Source organism: Pristiophorus japonicus, chromosome 9, assembly GCF_044704955.1.
Source record: "Pristiophorus japonicus isolate sPriJap1 chromosome 9, sPriJap1.hap1, whole genome shotgun sequence".
Taxonomy (NCBI): domain Eukaryota; kingdom Metazoa; phylum Chordata; class Chondrichthyes; family Pristiophoridae; genus Pristiophorus; species Pristiophorus japonicus.
In genome coordinates, this window is record NC_091985.1 from 193,712,349 (window position 1) to 193,722,898 (window position 10,550).

A 10,550-nucleotide genomic window follows, 5' to 3' on the forward strand; every position below is an offset into this window, starting at 1 on the left:
GGGCACATTCCCCATTAGTGCTGTGTGTTTGAATAATGAGTCAGGGATCAGTTTATCACTCAGATTGTGACCCATACCCCAGATTCCTGCCTCAGTCTCTTCAATATTCGCTTCTCAACATAGATATATTGGACTTATCACATAGTAAAACCTCCCATGGCAGCTCAGTCACACTCTGTCTCTGTCTCTGCTTCTTTCAGTCTCTGTCTCTCTCTTTCTCACTCTCGCTATTTCTCTCGATCTGTCTGTCTTTATGTGTGTCTCTCTCACTTTCTCTCTCTCTCTCTCTCTCTCTTGAGAGGGAAGGGGCGAGAGAGAAGAGGATAGGGAAAATGGAGAGAGAGTGAAGGGGGGAATGAGAAGGGAAAGAGGAGAGAGAGAGAGGGGACGGGAGAGAGAGAAAGTGTGAGGGGAGAGAGAGAGAGGGGACAGGAGAGAGTGTTGGGGAGAGTGAGAAGGGAAAGAGGAGAGAGAGAGAGGGGATGGGAGATAGAGAAGGTGTGAGAGAAGAGAGAGAGAGGGGGCAGGAGAGAGAGAAAGTGTGAGGGCAGAGAGAGAGAGGGGACAGGAGAGAGAGAAGGTGTAAGGGGAGAGAGAGAGACCAGAAGAGGAGGCGTTAAAGGGTGTGAGTGTAGGGGAGGGAGGGAGAGAGTCTGTTGTTCCAGGGTCGGTCTTGGAGCTGTTTAATAGTTATAAGAAACCTGTTGTTTATTGATTGCAAATTTAAAAACAGCTAAATTTACGTAGGCCCCAGTGAGATTTGAACTTATGACCCCTGGTTGACAAGACGACCTTTCCTCTCTCCTGCTCTCTCTCCTCTCTCTCCCCTCTCTCTCCCCTCTCTCTCCCCTCTCTCTCTCCTCTCTCTCTCCTCTCTCTCTCCTCTCTCTCCCCTCTCTCTCTCCTCTCTCTCCCCTCTCTCTCCCCTCTCTCTCTCTCCTCTCTCTCTCTCCCCTCTCTCTCTCCCCCCTCTCTCTCTCCTCTCTCTCTCCCCCCTCTCTCTCTCCTCTCTCTCTCCCCCCTCTCTCTCTCCTCTCTCCTCTCTCTCCCCTCTCCCCTCTCTCTCCTCTCTCCCTTCTCTCTCTGCTCTCTCTCTCCTCTCTCCTCTCTCCCCTCTCTCTCTCCTCTCTCTCTCCTCTCTCCCCTCTCTCTCTCCTCTCTCTCTCCTCTCTCTCCTCTCTCCTCTCTCCCTTCTCTCCCCTCTCTCTCTCCTGCTCCCTTTCCCTCTCTCCTTCTCCCCTTCCCACTCCCCTCCTCTCCTCTCCTTCCTTCCCTCCCTCCTTCTCCCCTTCCTGTATCCAGTGGGGTTCCACAGGGCTCAGTGCTGGGTCCCTTGCTTTTTGTGATATATATCAATGATTTAGATTTGAATGTAGGGGGTATGATTAAGAAGTTTTCAGATGATACTAAAATCGGCCGTGTGGTTGATAATGAAGGAGAAAGCTGTCGACTGCAGGAAGATAGCAATGTACTGGTCAGGTGGGCAGAACAGTGGCAAGTGGAATTTAATCCGGAGAAGTGTGAGGTAATGTATTTGTGGAGGGCTAACAAGGCAAGGGAATACACATTAAATGGTAGGACACTGAGAAGTGTAGAGGAACAGAGGGACCTGGGAGTGCAGGTCCACAGATCCCTGAAGGTAGCAGGCCCGGTAGATAAGGTGGTTAAGGTAGCATACGGAATACTTGCTTTTATTAGTCAAGGCATAGAATACAAGAGCAGGGAGATTATGCTTGAACTGTATAAAACACTGGTTAGGCCACAGCTGGAGTACTGCGTGCAGTTCTGGTCACCACATTACAGGAAAGATGGGATTGCACTGGAGAGGGTACAGAGGAGATTTACGAGGATGTTGCCTGGACTGGGGAATTTTAGCTATGAGGGAAGATTGGATAGGCTGGGTTTGTTTTCTTTGGAACAGAGGAGGCTGAGGGGAGACCTGATTGAGGTGTGTAAAATTATAAGGGGCCTGGATAGAGTGGATAGGACGGACCTGTTTCCCTCGGCAGAGGGGGTCAACAACCAGGGGGCATAGATTTAATTGGGGGGAGGTTTCGAGGGGAAATTTCCTCACCCAGAGGGCGGTAGGGGTCTGGGGCGGAGCTCACTGCCTGAAAGGGTGGTAGAGGCAGAAACCCTCACCACATTTAAACAATACTTGGATGTGCACCTGAAGTGCTGTAACCTACAGGGCTACGGACCCAGAGCTGGAAAGTGGGATTAGGCTGGGTAGCTCTTGGTCGGCCGGCACGGACACGATGGGCCGAAATGGCCTCCTCCCGTGCTGTAAACTTCTACGATTCTACGATTCATTTTATGTCCTTCATCACATCTTGAGAATAAAGGCGGAAAGTGTGAAATCTCAGGACATATCGGTAACTCCGAGACTGGATACAGAAATGTTTGGGATAAAGACTGGGGATGGACAGGGAAAGTGCTGTGTGCTGCTTGGAAAGTGCCAAGTGAGTGGTTCTTGATGATGTCAGCGTGTTGCTAATTGTCGGTGAATTTAGAAACAGGAGCCAAAATTGAGTAGGCCCCAGTGATATTTGAACTCACAACCCCTGGTTTACAAGACCAGTGCTCTAACCCCTGAGCTATGGAGCCACTTACAATACCAGTTGCTAGTTTAATCGTGCTATTGTTAACAAGGAGGTGGGGCCCACATAAACATTCACGATGATTCATCACTGAACATTCACAGAATCTTACAGCACACAAGGAGGCCATTCGTGCCTGTGCTGGCTCTTTGAAAGAACTATCCAATAAATCCCACTCTCCCCTGCTCTTTCCCCCATAGCCCTGCAAGTATTTATCTGATTCCCCTTTTACAAAGAATATAAGAACACAAGAAATAGGAGCAGGAGTCGGCCATTCGGCCCCTCGAGCCTGCTCCGCCATTCAATAAGATCATGGCTGATCTGATCATGGACTCAACTCCACTTCCCTGCCCGCTCCCCATAACCCTTCACTCCCTTATCGTTCAAAAATCTGTCTATCTCCGCCTTAAATATATTCAATGACCCAGCCTCCACAGCTCTCTGGGGCAGAGAATTCCACAGATTTACAACCCTCTGAGAGAAGAAATTCCTCCTCATCTCAGTTTTAAATGGGCGGCCCCTTATTCTGAGAATATGTCCCCTAGTTCTAGATTCCCCCATGAGGGAAAACATCCTCTCTGCATCTACGCTGTCCAATCCCCTCAGTATCTTATATGTTTCAGTAAGATCACCTCTCATTCTTCTCAACTCCAATGAGTATAGGCCCAACCTGCTCAACCTTTCCTCTTAAGGGTTTAAGGATAAATCCAGCAACTACAGGCCAGTCAGTTTAACCTGGATAGTGGGGAAGATTTTAGAAATGATAATCAGGGACAAAATGAACAGTTACTTGGACCAGTGCAGATTAATTAAGGAAATTTAGGAAAAGGGGAGGTGCAACGAGGCCTGGGTGTCATGGTACATCAGTCATTGAAGGTTGGTATGCAGGTACAGCAGGCGGTGAAGAAAGCAAATGGCATGTTGGCCTTCATAGCGAGGGGATTTGAGTACAGGGGCAGGGAGGTGTTACTACAGTTGTACAGGGCCTTGGTGAGGCCACACCTGGAGTATTGTGTGCAGTTTTGGTCTCCTAACTTGAGAAAGGACATTCTTGCTATTGAGGGAGTGCAGCGAAGGTTCACCAGACTGATTCCCGAGATGGCGGGACTGACATATCGAGAAAGACTGGATCAGCTGGGCTTGTATTCACTGGAGTTAAAAGAATGAGAGGGGATCTCATAGAAACTGTAGAATTTACCAATATCTCGCAAAGATTCCAGGTACCTTTCCCCTGCAGAGGAGAAGAATCCCTTTCTGGGCTTTTAAAATGAGTTTGAAGGGGCAGACAAAGCCTGCGGGGGATAAAAGGGGATGCATTCATGGAGACCCCCCCCAGTGTTTGGACCCATAGGAAAGGGAATTCAAAATGGACCTAAATTACAGAAGCTTGAGATCCCCTAAACATCTATGGGAAGGAGCGTACCAATTTTAAGATTCTACAACATTTTGGCTGCAAAAAAAAAGAGTTACCAAATACAGGAGGTGGGGCCAAATTCGTGTATTAAAGACCCCAGACTGTCTGGGGAACTATTCACCCTCTAAGAGATAATCGAATTACCCAATCAAGCACAATGGAAATCATGGTCAAGAAACTGGACAATCCTAAAACAATGCAAAACCACTGATAGCACATTTTCACACCCTAATCAAGTTACTGCTGACAAAGGAGACATTTGAAAATCAGTGGACAGAACAGTTCAAACAGAGCCCAAGAGATTTGATGGGAGATAACGGAGCCTTTTTTTGGAATATATCTATCCCCCAGTTTTACAAGGAAAGACCAGCAAGGAGCAGCACGCAGACTAGCAGAACACAGAAACTAACAGAAGACAGGAGAGAAGCAGAGCACAGACTGGAACACAGACACAGACACAAGCAGCCGGAGGTGGGGAGTGAAGAAATGGAGTAGTGAAGGAAACTACAAGAAATCATCAAGGACCGACCGAGCACGAGGCCCACGAAACGGAAAGTTGTCAGCAACCAAATTGACAACCCGGGCCACCACAACCAGCGAAACGACCAACCAAAACCAACTCAGCAAAAACTGAAGAATCGATATTTATTTCCACTCTACAATCTACTTCGGAACGACCAACGGGGGGAGAAATTACCAAAAGGGACTAACTAAAACTATTCCTAACCAATGAAAGTGGGTACTTACCCCATACATCCAAAACGCAACTTACCGCATCAACGGACGCACCCCAACCGAAGACTACGCAGTCCGACGTCCTCTCCTCCGACCGGGGTGCGGCTCGCCTAGAAGGCCAAGTGCAGCGAACCCCGAAACCACGATTCACCGGCAACTGTCTAAAGGGATTGGTGAGCATAGCCCCTGAACCCCCCCAGAGCTATAACTTCGTTAGTTAGGTGAATTGGGAGGAGGGAGGCTGGGATAACTTGTGTAAATGTATCTGCATTCTCCTTTTTACCCCATTTAGAGTTTAAGTTGTATTCTTTTCCCCACAGACTGCAATTTGACGATTTATTCAATGTGTTGTACCCTTCAGTGTGTATTGGTCTGTGTGTGTTATTAAAGGTGTGCCTTTTACTTCTTTGTAAACACAATAAAGCCATACCTGCTTCCTACCTTGAAACCGATTGTCTGTCCAAGTCTGTCACAGTCCCTTCATAATTCCAGTGTCTAGAACCAAGGGTGTGGGAGCGATTCGGAACCACTCATATAAGGTCAGAAGGGAAAGCTGACCCCCTGAAAACCACCCCTTACAAAACGTTTAAAATTCTGACGGGTTTAGACAGGTTAGATGCAGGAAGAATGTTCCCAATGTTGAGGAAGTCCAGAACCAGGGGTCACAGTCTAAGGATAAGGGGTAAGCCATTTAGGACCGAGATGAGGAGAAACTTCTTCACCCAGAGAGTGGTGAACCTGTGGAATTCTCTACCACAGAAAGTTGTTGCGGCCAATTCACTAAATATATTCAAAAAGGAGTTAGATGAAGTCCTTACTACTAGGGGGATCAAGGGGTATGGCTAGAAAGCAGGAATGGGGTACTGAAGTTTCATGTTCAGCCATGAACTCATTGAATGGCGGTGCAGGCTCGAAGGGCCGAATGGCCTACTCCTGCACCTATTTTCTACGTTTCTATGAAAGCCAGCACGGATTTGTTGAAGGCATATTGTGGTTAACCAACTTGATCGAGTTTTTTGATGAGGTAACAGAGAGGATAGACGAGGGCAATGCGGTTGACATGGTGCACATGGATTTCCAAAAGGCGTTCGACAAAATGCCACTTAATAGGCTTGCTAGCAAAGGTGAAGCCCATGGAATAAAGGGACAGTGGGCAGCATGGATACGGAATTGGCTAAGTGACAGGAAACAGAGAGTCGTGGTGTACGGTTGTAATTCGGACTGGAGGAAGGTGCCAAGGGGTCGGTACTGGGACCACTGCTTTTCTTGATATATATTAATGACTTGGACGTGGGTGTACAGGGCACAATTTCAAAAACTGCAGATGATACAAAACTGAAGTATAGTGAACATCGAGGTGGATCGCGATAGACTTCAGGAAGACTGGTGGAATGGGCAAACATGCGGCAGATGAAGTTTAACGCAGAAAAGTGCGGAGTGATGCAATTTGGTAGGGAGAATGAGGAGAGGCAACATAAACTCAAGGGTACAATCCCAAATGGGGTGCATGAACAGTGAGACCTGAAATGCATCCCAGGGTATTAAAAGAGATGGCGGAAATAATAGCAGATGCATTCGTTATAATCTACCAAAATTCTCTGGACTCTGGGGAGGTACCAGTGGATTGGAAAGCAGCTAATGTAACGCCTCTGTTTAAAAAAGAGGGCAGGCAAAAGGCAGGTAACTATAGGCCGGTTAGTTTAACATCTGTAGTGGGGAAAATGCTTGAAACTATCATTAAGGAAGAAATAGCGGGACATCTAGATAGGAATAGTGCAATCAAGCAGACGCAGCATGGATTCATGAAGGGGAAATCATATTTAACTAATTTACTGGAATTCTTTGAGGATATAACGAGCATGGTGGATAGAGGTGTACCGATGGATGTGGTGTATTTAGATTTCCAAAAGGCATTCGATAAGGTGCCACACAAAAGGTTACTGCAGAAGATAAAGGTACATGGAGTCAGAGGAAATGTATTAGCATGGATAGAGAATTGGCTGGCGAACAGAAAGCAGAGAGTCGGGATAAATGGGTCCTTTTCCGGTTGGAAATCAGTGGTTAGTGGTGTGCCACAGGGATCAGTGCTGGGACCACAACTGTTTACAATATACATAGATGACCTAGAAGAGGGGACAGAGTGTAGTGCAACAAAATTTGCAGATGACACTAAGATTAGTGGGAAAGCGGGTTGTGTAGAGGACTCAGAGAGGCTGCAAGGAGATTTGGATAGGGCTAAGGTTTGTCAGATGGAATACAATGTCGGAAAGTGTGAGGTCATCCACTTTGGGGAAAAAAACAGTAAAAGGGAATATTATTTGAATGGGGAGAAATTACAACATGCTGAGATGCAGAGGGACCTGGGGGTCCTTGTGCATGAATCCCAAAAAGTTAGTTTGCAGGTGCAGCAGGTAATCAGGAAGGCGAATGGAATGTTGGCCTTCATTGCGAGAGGGATGGAGTACAAAAGCAGGGAGGTCCTTCTGCAACTGTATAAGGTATTGGTAAGGCCGCACCTGGAGTACTAATGTGCAGTTTTGGTCACCTTACTTAAGGAAGGATATACTAGCTTTGGAGTGGGTACAGAGACGATTCACTCGGCTGATTCCGGAGATGAGAGGGTTACCTTATGATGATAGATTGAATAGACTGGGTCTTTACTCGTTGGAGTTCAGAAGGATGAGGGGTGATCTTATAGAAACATTTAAAATAATGAAAGGGATAGACAAGATAGAGGCAGAGAGGTTGTTTCCACTGGTCGGGGAGACTAGAACTAGGGGGCACAGCCTCAAAATACGGGGGAGACAATTTAAAACCGAGTTGAGAAGGAATTTCTTCTCCCAGAGGGTTGTGAATCTGTGGAATTCTCTGCCCAAGGAAGCAGTTGAGGCTAGCTCATTGAATGTATTCAAGTCACAGATAGATAGATTTTTAACCAATAAGGGAATTGAGGGTTACGGGGAGCGGGCGGGTAAGTGGAGCTGAGTCCACGGCCAGATCAGCCATGATCTTGTTGAATGGTGGAGCAGGCTCGAGGGGCTAGATGGACTACTCCTGTTCCTAATTCTTATGTTCTTATGTTCTTATAATGTGCACAAATCGTTGAAGGTGATAGGGCAGGTTGAGAAAGTGGTTAAAAAAGCTTACGGTATCCTGGGCTTCATAAATAGAGGCATAGAGTACAAAAGCAAGGAAGTTATGATAAACCTTTATAAATCACTGGGTTAGGCCCCAACTGGAGTATTGTGTCCAGTTCTGAGCACCACACTTTAAGCAGGATGTGAAGGCCTGGGAGAGGGTGCAGAGGGAGAGTGACCCAGAATGGTACCGGGGATGTGGGACCTCAGTTACATGGAGAGACTGGAGAAGCTGGGATTGTTCTCCTTAGAGCAGAGAAGGTTAAGGGGAGATTGACCAGAATGGTACCGGGGATGTGGGACTTCAGTTACATGGAGAGACTGGAGAAGCTGGGATTGTTCTCCTTAGATCAGAGAAGGTTAAGGGGAGGTTTGAACGAGGTGTTCAAAATCATGAGTGTTCTGGACAGAGTAGATAGGGAGAAACTGTTCCCATTGGTGGAAGGGTCGAGAACCAGAGGACACAGATTTAAGGTGATTGGTAGAAGAACCAAAGGCGAGATGAGGAAAACTATTTTACGCAGCGAGTGGTTAGGATCTGGAATTCACGGCCTGAGAGGGTGATGGAGGCTGATTCAATGGTGGCCTTCAAAAGGGAGTTGGATAAGTACCTGAAGGGAAAAAATTGAGAGTGACAGACAGGGCGGGGGAGTGGGCCTGGCTGACTTGCTCTTGCAGAGAGCCGGCACGGGCTCGATGGGCCAATGGCCTCCCTCTGTACTGTAACAGTTCTATGATTCTATGATTAAGTAATTATTTTTGTGAGGCAAGGGTACGAAGAGTTACGGAACCAAGGCGGGTAAATGGAGTCAAGGTATAGGCCAGCCACATTCTAAATGAATGGTGGAACAGGCTCGAGGGGCTAATGGGCCTCCTCCTGTCCCTATGTAACAGGCTCGAGGGGCTGATGGGCCTCCTCCTGTCCCTATGTAACAGGCTCGAGGGGCTGATGGGCCTCCTCCTGTTCCTGTGTAACAGGCTCGAGGGGCTGAATGGGCCTCCTCCTGTCCCTATGTAACAGGCTCGAGGGGCTGAATGGGCCTCCTCCTGTCCCTATGTAACAGGCTCGAGGGGCTGATGGGCCTCCTCCTGTTCCTGTGTAACAGGCTCGAGGGGCTGAATGGGCCTCCTCCTGTTCCTGTGTAACAGGCTCGAGGGGCTGAATGGGCCTCCTCCTGTTCCTATGTAACAGGCTCGAGGGGCTGATGGGCCTCCTCCTGTTCCTGTGTAACAGGCTCGAGGGCTGAATGGGCCTCCTCCTGTTTCTATGCAACAGGCTCGAGGGGCTGAATGGGCCTCCTCCTGTTCCTATGTAACAGGCTCGAGGGGCTGAATGGGCCACCTCCTGTTCCTGTGACAAAGAGAAACACGGAAAAACAGAGAGAAAGAGAGACGGAGATGGAATGAGAGTGAGAAAGACAAATAGAGACTGAGACATTTTGAGAGAGAAAGAGGCAAAAAGAGAGAGACAGTGATAAGAGAGAGAGAATAGACGGAAGCCATTGTTTTCGGTCCCCGCCACAAACTCCATTCCCGAGCCACTGATCCCATCCCTCTCCCACCTTCTGTTTGAGGCTGAACTAGACTGTTCGCAACATTGGTGTCATATTTGACCCTGAAATGAGCTTTACACCACATATCCGCAGCAGAACTAAAACTGTCTATTTCCACCTCCGTAACATCGCCTGTCTCCGCCCGTGCCTCAGCTCATCCGCTGCTGAAACCCTCATCCGTGCCTCCAGACTTGACTATTCCAACGCACTCCTGGCTGGCCTCCCACATTCTACCCGACATAAACCCGAGGTGATGCAAAACTCGGCTGCCCCCGTGTCCTAACTCGCACCCAGTCCCGCTCACCCATCACCCGCTGTGCTCGCTGACCTACATTGGCTCCTGGTTAAGCAACGCCTCGATTTCAAAATTCTCATCCTTGTTTACAAATCCCTCCATGGCCCTCGCCCCTCCCTATCTCTGTAATCTCCTCCAGCCCCACAACCCCCACCACCCCCCCCCCCCCCGAGATGTCTGCACTCCTCTAATTCTGCCCTCCTGAGCATCCCTGATTATAATCGCTCCATCATCGGTGGCCGTGCCTTCAGCTGCCTGGGCCCCAAGCTCTGGAACTCCCTCCCTAAACCTCTCCGCCTCTCAACCTCTCTTTCCTCCTTCAAGACGCTCCTTAAAACCGACCTCTTTGACCAAGCTGTTGGTCACCTGCGCTAATTTCTCCTTATGCGGCTCGGTATCAAATTTTTAATCTGATAATACTCCTGTGTAGTGCCTTGAGTCATTCTGTTCAAGGCAAGTTGTTGCTGTGAAACAGAGAGATCACTCTTAGGCGGTCCCTCGTATCCAGGATGACCTACTTCCACCGATAAGGGCCGACTTCACGGGTGTTTCAATGAAGGACCTAATGGCCCAGAAATCCCTCTGGGGCTCTCCCCGCGGGCAATTGCCTCCTCGCTGGATATTTTTCCCGAATTTACCTGGTGGTCTCGGAGGCGCCCTGATTTCCGATGGGGAGGCCTTCTCCTCCCGCGCCGCGCAGCGCGCTCTCGCCCAGGGCGTCCCGACGCGGAAGATGCAGTCACGTGTGACTGCTCAGCCAATCAGGTAAGTATTCCACAGCTTCCCATTAATAGCACTGCGACGCGCGTAACTGCG

At 48.6% G+C, this 10,550-nt stretch overlaps 1 non-coding gene across 1 annotated transcript; it reads right to left on the reverse strand.

The window, feature by feature from the left end:
• Positions 1 to 2,534: 2,534 nt before the first annotated feature.
• On the reverse strand, positions 2,535 to 2,607 carry trnat-ugu (transfer RNA threonine (anticodon UGU)). Its single transcript has one exon. It is a non-coding gene; the product is annotated as a tRNA-Thr (tRNA).
• Between the last annotated feature and the right edge of the window lie 7,943 nt (positions 2,608 to 10,550).